Source organism: Mus pahari, chromosome 20 (genome assembly GCF_900095145.1).
Source record: "Mus pahari chromosome 20, PAHARI_EIJ_v1.1, whole genome shotgun sequence".
In the NCBI taxonomy this organism is placed as follows: domain Eukaryota; kingdom Metazoa; phylum Chordata; class Mammalia; order Rodentia; family Muridae; genus Mus; species Mus pahari.
The window spans coordinates 655,560-667,422 of record NC_034609.1 but is presented as its reverse complement, the minus strand read 5'-3'; the positions used below and the strand labels follow the sequence as shown (position 1 = coordinate 667,422).

General features: G+C 36.6%; 1 non-coding gene across 1 annotated transcript; it reads left to right on the top strand.

The window, feature by feature from the left end:
- The first annotated feature begins 11,433 nt into the window (after positions 1-11,433).
- LOC115062747 lies at positions 11,434-11,540 on the top strand. The gene has a single exon (XR_003842676.1). It is a non-coding gene; the product is annotated as a U6 spliceosomal RNA (small nuclear RNA).
- The last annotated feature ends 323 nt before the right edge of the window (positions 11,541-11,863 follow it).

Here is an 11,863-nt window from a genome sequence, read left to right as displayed (position 1 = left end):
ACTCAATTTTCAACAATGTTAACATCATACAAAGCTATATAATATCACAACTTAATGGCACTGATTCAGTCACCATACATAACATCACCACAATGCTCCTTGGTTGACTCTTTGATGCCTACTTTCATGGGCTTCCCATCCTACCTCTCTGTAACCCCTACTACCACTAATGTATTATTCATGTCTTTCCACAAATAGAGGCACACTAGTTTTGGGTTCTATCAGTAGGTTGCTCTTTGTGAGTGCAGGGTGGCATTTCATTGTATGGATACACCACCAGTCTCTAAACCAGTCACTCTTTTGTTATATAATGTTTGATCTACTACTAGTGAAGCTACTAAAAATATTCTTATATAGTACCAGTAATAAAGTTACTGTGAGTATTGTCTGCTCAGTTTTTAGTAACCTGTGAATCATTTCCCAGTCTGGTTGTACCATTATATATTCTCCCCAGCAATATTTAAATAATTCATTCATTCCCATACCTTACCCTTTGTCAGCACTTGGTGTGGTCATTGTTTCTTGCTTTTTTCAGTATCATTGATATAAAATACCTATACATTCAAAACATACAAAGATACACACAGAAACTCAAACAACCACCATGTTCTAACTAACATATCCCTTCTGGTATATGGTTACCATGTGTGCTGATAATATTTAAGATCTACCTTCTTAGCAAATGTCAAGCATGCACACATTACCTCCCACTGCAGATCATAATTTTTCTCTTTTCTGTTCTGAGATCAGCTTTTATGTTTCCATGTGTAAGTAAGACTACGTCATATTTGTCTGTGTTCAGCATCGTCAACCTAGTACAATGTCCTCCAGGCCAACCCATGTAGTACATGACAAATTACATTTTAATAACAATACTTTTCATAATATGTGACATGCATGTGTGTATATATTCATGCATTAAAAGTTCAACAGCCACTCGCTTCTCTCAAGGACTATTAAACAGTGTTACAACCGACATGGGAGTGTGAATAATTCCTGTGGACAGTGCTTTCACCTCCTTTGATACATACCCAGTGTTAGGATCTCTGAATCACAGGAGGCTTCTGGTTTAAATCTTCAAGGCAGCTTCACACTGTATTCTGTAAGAGCTACAGCAGTTAACAGTCATGAAACGCTGGTATTCACTTTCCCCAAATCACTGCCAACACTGACTATTTTGGCTTTGCCGACAGGCATCTCTACGATCCAATGCACTAGCTCCTGGCCAGCACAGATTGTCTTGAAAAATTCTAAAAACTTAAAAGCATATTTTTCAAATTCCTTTATATTCTTATTAACTTCAGTTTCCCCTTTATTTTAAATATCCGATGCAAAGTAGAGGAAGTTTGAGTGTGACTTTTAAGTACAAAGAGATTGAGAGAGTGAAATGTGTTCACTAGATTATTTATGTTCAACCTGAAAAACAAATCCTAAGCTTTCATTAGGTAAAAACATGTTGAATTCCTCATGGTTGACTAACTTCATATTGTAAACTACACACTTTGGTCAAAGCACAAGGAAATTATATACTGTATATTTCTTTACATTGTTTTAATTATGGAAGGATGAATATAATTAGTCGTAAATAGTTGCTCTTACTTAAAATTAATATTTATGGGCTACAAAATGAACAAGAACTCAGAAATCACAAGTTGTAGCTGGGTTCATCCCATATATAAAACATGTCACTGTTGACACTTGAGTGGCAGCAAAGCCCAGTATAGAGTGTGAACTCCTAATAGAAAATGGGGATACTTGGTCCCAGTTGAAACTGAGTAAAGTTGAATTCTGTGTGTGTCAGAAAGAACACATTTCAGCCACTCAGTTTAGGACTAAACTCTCTATAGTGAAATGCAACATCCATGGTTTCTCAAAGATCCTCTACATTTTGCTACCACTGCTAGTTCAGATTTGGAACTAGATGAAACATAGGAGGAGGAAGGTACAGGAAAAGCCACAAATACCCGAAGATGTAGTTTTCAAACAGGCACAGAAAGAAAAAGGAAAATAACAGAAGTCATTAAAATCAAAACAGATATTAAAGTAAAGCATAAATTAGGAAGTTAAAAGAGTATAATAATGAAATTTAAAACTACAGAATCATCAAAGTAATAGTATTTATAGATCGCTATTACCATATTACTGTAGATTTCCTTCATTTGATTAGCTCTCAGCAATCCTGTGTGGCAGGTGCTGTCAACAGGCAGGGCAAACAAAACATTAAGATAGAACGAAGAAAAATGACCATAATGCAGTAAGGACTTCCCACATCAATAGCAAGTTCTGAAGGTAGCATTTCACTAGGAGTGAAAAAGTAAGTCATTGTTAATGACCTAATGAAAGCAACTTAATAGGCAAACACATACACACTCACACTCACACACATACATACTCACACTCATACAAACACACACAAACATGACTGTTTTTAAAACTAACATCACTTCTTTGAAAAGATCACCCGGTGTTTTACAGTACAATTTTAATAATGATGAAATCTACCTTACATAGGATGTTTCAGGGGACCCTGCTAGCAAATGTTGAGGAGCCAGTTATTTGCAAAATAATGCCTGAGTCTAAGAAAGTGGGGCTACAGGCAATCTCATACAAGGCCTTAAATGTTTTATTCTCCTTGCTTTTTAAAGTTTTATTTGTATTGTTCTTTGATAGTTCCATAGGTGTCTAGAATGAATTTCGGTCCCTTTCACTATCACCCTGTCTTATTATGCCTTCTGTTCACCCCAAAGTCTCTTCTACTGCCTGACAAGTGCCCTTTCCTTTCCTGATGCCCTCCTTCTTCCCACTCTGTGTGTCCACTGTGTTTGAAGAGGGTTGCCTGAGTGAGCTTAGGTTACCCCCTTTGCTTCAGAGCTAGAAATCCATGCCAAGCCAAGCTAGCATTGCTTCAGCAGTGTTCTGAGGTGATTTTGTAAATCCAATGCTTCAGTGTTAAAAGGGATTCATCTCAAGACTGACAAGTGGCTCACCATTAGAAATGATGTACTGTAGTTTATAACATGTAAAATGAAAATTTATTAAAGAAAAAAGTATATTTGTATAATTAAATGGGAAACATTTCAGTTACTCATGAATAAGCCAGGGCTGCCCACTATGTCCTAACACTTAGTATTCATCATGCTACTGAAGTTCTTTCACAGGCAAGCATCAAAAAAAATTAAGTGCCTAACAGCTGACATAGAAGTAAAACACCATTTCTACAATAAAATTATGTAAAATAATCTCCAAACAATCAGAGCTCCAAATAAAGCTCAGTAAGGAGGCCAGGGACCAAGTCAACATATAAAAATCAAAACCAATATGTATGTTTAATGTATTAAATACATAAAGTAAAAATAACCAAACAAAACACAAAATGCTAATGATTTTATGGCAACATGAATCAGAATGGCTTCTGGGTACAGCTTATCCAGTATGTGCAAGACTGCAGACTCCATCTGAATGCAAAATTATTATATAGAGGGGAAACTATAAAACAGGAGAGGCTTATGCTTGCTTGTTATTGATATCTTATTAAACTTGAAGAACAGCAGAAACGGAATGCTTCAAAACAGTGGAAGGTTAGAGTCTCCTAGGCCTCGAAACCCAAAGTGTGCAATCAAGGTCTGCTCAAGGCCACAAACCTCAGCGGCATCCTTCCAGGCTTTTATACCACCAATTAGGCTTGTGGGTTCACCCTCCCCTATGCTTTCATCTTGGCATGTTTGTCTTATGCCTCTGTCCTCTCATGGTCTTCTTATAAAGACACTTGTCATATAAGAATAGGAGCGGCCTACTCCAGTATGACTTCATCTTAATTAACTAGGTACATCTGCAACGATCCTCTTTTCAAATAGGACTTCACCATGTTCTGAGGGAACACAATTCTACCCACATTGACTGACGAAAAAAAGGTAATAAATTAAAGTTTTAGAAGGTCTATGTTGCTGCTCAAACACCTTAGGAACAAAGTTGATGTCAGATAGAATTATAAGCAATTGTAAAGTGGCATAGTTGAGTCACCAAGGAAAAGAAAATATTTCAGAAAATGTTCCGGGGGGGGGGGGGGGGGAGGAGAAAAGAAAAAGAAAAAAAGAAAAATAGTATAATTTTTAAAACCTTTATTATTCTGTGTATATATGATGAGAAAGTGTGCCATGAGGAACATGTGGTGATCAGAGGACATCATTGTAAAGTAGAAATGCTTCTACATTTACATGGATTTGAAGGATTGACCTCAGATGGTCAAGCATGGGCAGCAAGCACTTTATCCACTAAATCATCTTGCTGGTCCTTTGAGACTTTGATTAAAACGGGTTGTAGAGTGTGGGCCTGGGTGCCAGAGGCCAGGCCAGGTGGGAAGGCCCCAACCAGGGGGGGATGGGGGAGTGCAGGCAGGGAAACAAAGCCTCTGCCACACCTCCCAGGTCCTAGCCTTTCTGAACTGAGCCAGGTTAGGCTGGGTCTGCTAAAAGCCAACAATCCAGAGAGGAATGTGGTGGGCTGGGGCAGCTCTTCCGGAGAGATCTCTCCCCAAGTGTTACAGCTCTTGGAACAAATGGCTCAGACAAAAGAATGGTTCTCCCACACCTTTAATTCCATGCATGGCCCTCTCTATAAACAGTTCTGGAGGTGATTTAGGGTCTGACAGCAAGCTCCTCTCATTGGCTTGGACTGAGAGTTCATGGGAAACCTTATTTGCATGTGAGAGGGCTTGGTGCTGTTCCTAAGTGGCTAGTAGACTCTCATGTGGGGGTTGTGGGAGCGGTAACTCCGACTGGGGCCAGGGGCCAGGAGACATGAGTGAATTCCTTCTGTCCCATGCAAGTGAATTATCACTACAGGTCCGGGGTTCAACATCTAGCCACGTCTGGAAACCAGGCTGTCTGTGCATAGCCCATTGCCCCACAGAAGAGGACTTCCGAATCTATGTTCATTCAGAGACCATGCACTAACCCTCAAGAGACTGAAGGCCCCAGGGAATTTAGAGGTCTAGTGAGGTGGGGGTTGGGGGATATCCACATGGAGACAGCAGGTTGGGGAGGAGGTATGGGATGTGGAACAGTCAGAGGTTGGATGGGGGGATAAAACATAGAGTGTACCAGCCTGGTCTACAAAGTGAGTTCCAGGACAGCCAGGGCAAAAAAACCCTTTCTCGAAACCCTTTCTCGAAACAACAACAACAACAACAAAAAACAAAAAACAAACAAACAAAAAACAAACAAAAAACAAAACAAAAAACCATAGAGTGTAAAATTGAATTAATTAAAAGAAATAAAATAAAATAAGGGAACAAAAACCCTAAAGCCTGGAGCTATGCTATTCGGGAATACTTAAGAAAGGAAGGGTTTACTGAGTGGATGGATGATCTCAGAAAGAAATCTGGTTGATGACTGGTTGAGGAGAGTGAGCCTCACTTAAGAGCTTAATTTTATCTAAAGTTTATGAAGAACAGCACAGAACTAATCAGGAAAGTAGAAGAAAACAACAATTGAATCTTAGATGGAAAGGGGATTTGTTACTGGTTGACAGTAATTAAAGTCTTTTTTCTTCCTCTAGCCTCAAAAATTAACATGATAACATTTCTTCTGTTGGTATAGAAAAGTAGTGCAATGATATTCCTCAATGAAATCACTTTATAAAGTAAGAAGACTGGGCAGGAACTATGACAAATTCAAAACGGTATGTTGCTTACTAAAGGAATTAACATTTTTGAAAGGACAAAAAATTCATCTGGGGAACTAAACCTTCAATTCCTAGCTAGGTGATAATGCATTCTGGTGTGCTTGAAGCAGTGATGGCTTAAACCAGTTGTCCCAGCTACTAATGTGGTATCTACTCCAGATTTGTCACCACTTACTAGGGTATTAATTTTAGTAGCTGAATTAAAACTAAGCCAGATTTAGATGTAGCCATCCACTATGTCCTTCCAGCTTTTATCATATTTATTGTACCTGTATAGGTTATGTCAGCACACTGAAGAGATTCTCTTAACATAAAAGGTTTGCAGAAAATCCATCCTCAAATGCCAACCTTTGTTTTCACAACATTTTTTGTTATGGAACAAAATGGGCATTGTGCTTTGGAGGTTGCATTAAGAATATTCACTAATTAAATGAAATGTCTGCCAAAAACTGCAAGAAGTAATCAGGTTTCTCTGGATTCTTATCAGGTGCAGGGGGGGATGCATTTGATGCTGTGGTCCCCACTGGGATATGAAACACTGTCTTTGGTAGTGAGAAACAAAGAACCTCTATGAAATCTCTGGGAGCAGTGGGAAATATGAGCAATTACAAGTTATCTGTAGTTGAACATGCATGGGGAGTGAGGGCTGAGTAGGCAGCCATAATACACAGTCTGAATGTTCTTACATAGTAGTTTATAATTAACACCTATTTTTTAAAACATTGTTGTGCCTTTCTCCAGTCTGTTATTGAATTATTTGTATCATTATAGACTTATGAAGATTTTGCCCCTTTAGGTTAGAATTATGTAGTATTATTAGATTTCAGTTTTTTATTCCCTCTTTGTGTATTTATAACTTCTCAGAAAGTGAGAAGCTTAGCATTCATCCCCTGCAGTGCATCCATGTCCGTTTAAGCCCATATCCATGCAGAGTAGCTGCAGAATTAGCAGATCACATCCTGTTTGGTAACTGCTAGTCTTGCCATCTGCAGCTACAACAATATATCTGATATAAACTTCTTAAAAGAAAACAAGGTTCATTTTAGTTCTTAGTTTCCAATGGTTTATTCCAATGGCTGGCTGCTTCCACTTTTTTGGACCAAAGTCAAAGCAAAATGTTATGGCAGAGAAGCATGGTGGAGCAGAGCTGTTCATGTCATGGAAGCCAGGAAGCAGAGGAAGTCACAGGAAGGTGCCAGGCATATATATATATATATATATATATATATATATATATATATATATATATCCAGCAGAGGCACATTTATCAGTGTTTTTTCTCCAGTTATAGTCCAAACAAGTATGGATCAATTCCCCAAAATGCAACCAACTCATAAATATAACAGTAAATTCATCCACTAAGCAATCATGATCCAATCATCACTCAGAGATATACTTTATTATCTAGGAACCAAGCCTCTTAGGATATTTCATCACAAACTATGGAAATATCCTTTTAAATTATGTTGGGATACTATTTAGTACCTATGAAGTCTAGAAAGAGTACCCATATTCAATTCAAATAAAGACTGATTAAAGTCAATAAAACTAATAATAAAAATTCCAGTAGAAGTCTAGGCAGAAAGATGATGCTGTATACATTTGATGCCTTCAGGGCTCTCAGGATATTAGCAAATAAAGGTGTCTACACAAAGGCTGAAGACCTGAGTCCAGTTGTATATATCATACAAGATTTAATTCTGAAGTTCTATCATTTTGCTTTGGAGTATATTGTCTGGTAGCAACACTGTAATCAGATTTCTAGTCCTTAACCAGACATATTTCATACTGGTTGGATATCTATCACTATATTGAAATAACTGAGATAACTAATTTATAAATAGGAAAATCTCTGTTGGCTCAGTTTTAAAGAATGAAGTCCAAGATCAGTAATATCTTGGGCTTCACTAAAAGGTAACAAATTGTGCTAGGATTACCTGAGCCAGGTAACTTGAGCAAAAGCCCAGTTGGGGTGATGCTTACAGATTCCCCCTTAGCTTCTACTCCCTAAAAGTCCAGAGAGCATTGCTATATATCATCCTGGAGAAACTTATCCAAATTCTAAATTATGTTAAGTGTATGTGTATATGTATGTGATGTATATGTGTATGTGATGTATATGTGTATGTGTATATGTATAGGCACATAAAATATTACATACATAAATAAATACTTATATATTTATGATATAAGGGCTGGCACAGTGACTTTGTTCATAAGGGCATTTGATCCCACATCTAATGACCTGAGTTTGGTTCCTGGGACCTATGTAGTAGGAGGAGAGAACCAAATCATACAAGTTTTACTTTGCCTAAACACTGTCAGGCCCATATTCTACACAAACAAATGATAAATACATATTTACATTTCTTTAGAATGGGACATAAATTGAGGCTAATCTATGTGAGGTAAAGTACTTGCATATATCAGTATAGAGAATAATTTGCAATTACAAATGTGCTTCACCCAACATCATCAATATCTTTGGCAGACACACATATATAGTTTTTTTTTTAATCCAAAATAGTATAATATATTAAAAAGTCTGTGGTATCACCATTTTAAATATATTAAACAAAATACAAATCAGAAAAATATTAGCACATATATATAATAATAATCTTTGAGAGAAATATCAAAATGTTGAATTAAAGAGCTATCTAACAAGGACAGTTTTGTTAAACACTATATAAGACCAGTTGACAGTGGCCCCCCAAAATAATACAATGTCCCATCTCTAGATGAAGAGTCACAGATGATTAATGGCTCCCAAGAGAGGGCTGACTAGTCCTGGTACATATCCATATGAAAAGTGCTAAATGGGCTTAGTAAGTGGTATACCCACACATGTACACAATAAATACATGCATGTGTCTGCACGTGTGTTAATGTGTACAAATAACAATAATACTTAAATATAAAATTATGAATTGGTGACATTAGAAGAGTTGGAGAAGAAAGAGTAGGAGCAATGTAGAAACAATGCCCATGTATGAAATTCTTGATTTAAAAAAATGCAACTTTTTAGAAAGCCAGAGCTAGAGAATATAGTCCAGTGGTGTGCATTCTTGCCTCCTTGCCTGTCCTGGGTTCAATCTCTGATCCTAAATAGATATAGCTATAGATAAGTAATTTGTTAAAGCATATTATCCTTATAAGTAGATTTATATAGCCCAGGTTCAGAACATGATACACCAAATAAGGCACTGTGCTCAGTAGGAAATCTGCAAGACCAGGAAGCTCAGATCTTTCAAAAGACATCCCTTACCAGAGTTTAAGTGGCCTATCTGATGTGCTCTTCCAAAATGAAGTTAGAAGGTCTTCATTCTTGAGGGATCTTTGCACATACAGCCAGAGAGAAGAAATACTGCCCAGAGAAACTAAGATTCTGGACAGGGCACCCTCACCACATTTCCCAAAGCCACTATTATTAAATCCCACCCACATAGACAACCCAGTTCTTTTATCAGCTTAGCATAAAAAGAAGTTTCCCCATAGCTGTGTCTTCATTTACTGAGGCTTCCATGTCACTTAAGACAGCCACTAAATCAATAAGTTATTCTTAAATATATACAATAAATGCATATATATACATATATACATACATACATACACACACACACATATATATATATATATATATATATATATATATATATATATATATAATTTGATGTCTCTTGTTAGAGTGACAGTCATGTCCCTTGCCACAGGCAAGAAAAACAAAACGCTTCCTGTATAAAAAAAAATATTTTTACTTGCAATATACTTAGTGTTGAAACATCAATGAAACATTTTGAATAATATTATACAGCCAACAAATGTGTTATTTTTTAAATGTTTATATACTGAAATTCTTTAAAAATTATTACAGACCCACCAATACAACAAATACATAATTTTAATTTTCCTGTCCCTGTGATGGTTCCCATTTGAATAAAATATCATTTGTGCTAGTTGCTTTTGTCCTGCTACTATTTATACTTTTCCCAGTATTTACTGTAGTATCAAAATTTCAATTTTTGATGAAACCCTTGCTAGTCTACTCTGCTTTCTCAATCAGTCTGGTTTAAATTCTCTCTATTAAGAAATGCTTCTACAAAGATTTGTGCTAGACATGTGTGTACTATAAAGTTATATATATATATATATATATATATATATATATATATATATATATATATTGTACAGAACCAATGGAGTTTTAATCAATCATAAAGGAATATGAGATCTTTTAATTTGTAGCAAAACAGAAGAAACTCAAAAATATGCTATAGAAACTCACAAAAACTGGTATACATGTTTTCTCTCATGTATGGAAGCTGTAAAAACTTGACGGATGAATTATGTTAATAAATAGAGGTTGTGAAGGGTATTTGGTGGGAAAGAACTGTGTACTTAATTGTTATGTTATCTGAAAATACCAAATATGTGTATTTATATGTATATGTATATATATAATATATAAATAAAATATATATGTGCATTTCTTATATAAACCTCAAATAATATGCAATTGCTGGTAATGGAAGTCAGGAGGCCTTCTTCCTCCAGAGTATAAGTGGTTGCTGGAGGCTGCCCTGGAAATCCTTCCTGAAAATGGTGTACCAGAAGACAATGCAGAGTGCATTGAGAACTGAAACTCCCTTGCCAAATCCCTGCTCTGGCAGCAAACTGCAGGCTAATTTCTCTTTTCTCAGCCTCAGAATTTGTTTGGATCATGAGGATCTTGGACTTGATAGGTGAGTCCTGTGTCAGTTCATTTCTATAGAATAGTACAGTTTTTGTTCTCATAGGCTTTGCTGTTGATTTACTTTTATAAAGGAATGAAGTTCACACTCAAGCATACTTTGATCAAATATCTGATGTAAGGATCTCAGCCCCCAGGGATGATCCAAACACATTTTTTTTTCAGACACCTTTGCTTTGTCACTAGGCATGTATATTTATAATGAAAGTTTTCACACCCTACTACATAGGTATAATGCAATTCATTTCCCTCTGATCTTATTTCATTGTTGTAATAAATATTTGTTTTTAAAAATCCCATCTTGGGTTTCCTTCCCACCTTTGTCCATTTTTGTTCCTGGATGAAAGACACACACAGTCTTATACTTTAATATGCCTTAAGCAGTACGAGAGCTGGGCAACTGCCTAACCTCCATGTTAGAATTCACTTTCCTACCAATAACTCCAAGTTAGCGCTTACTAATTTCTATGTTCCATCTTGGGCTGCTCTTGACCCAACTGAGCAGTGCTCTGGGACACATTCTGGGTCCTTTTACATGGGGGCTTTCCTTCTCCCTCCTGCACGTTTTTCTCTTCCTTGTGGCTTCTGTCTCCCTCTTTCCTCTGCCTTGTGGTCCCAAGCTCAGGAAATCTAACCCCCACCTATGTCTCTTCTTTCCAGCTATTGGATGCTGGAAAATTTATTCACCAATCAGAATTAACTTGGGGGCCAGTCCCCAAAGGTTACATGCTGACTCCAAATCTTGGGAGCCAGCACATAATATTAGAATACAAGTAGCATTAGGCCAAGCCACTATATTTAAATAGTTATGAAATCCCAATGTATGTTGATTTCTCTTCTCTTTGAGAGATTTCATTCCAGACTGTTTATGAAATTACATATATTGTAACTGTATATATTGAAAGTATATACAATTTAGAGTTTTTTAGCCTTTAATATGCATGTTATCAAAGTGCAGAACAATTCAGGCATTAGGCATTTTCCTATAGAACTCTTTTGTTGTACTCGCTTCTGAAGCACATATACTAAAATTGGAAGGATACAGAGAAGATTAGCATGGCCCCTGTGCAAGGATGACATGCAAATTCATGAAGCGTTCCATATTTTTAAAAGAAGACAGCCGCAAGAACAAAATCCCAAATTTAACAAGAAAAATAACATGAAGCAATTACTTTTCTTTAATTTCTCTTAACATCAATGGACTCAATTCTCCAATAAAAAAGACATAGACTAATACACTGGCTACACAAACAGGACCCAACATTTTGCTGCTTACAGGAAACCCACTTCAGGGAAAAAGATAGATATTACCTCAAAGTGAAAGACTGGAAAATNATTTTCCAAGCAAATGGTCTGAAGAAACAAGCTGGAGTAGCCATTCTAATATCAAATAAAATTGGCTTCCAACACAAAGTTATCAAAAAAGACAAG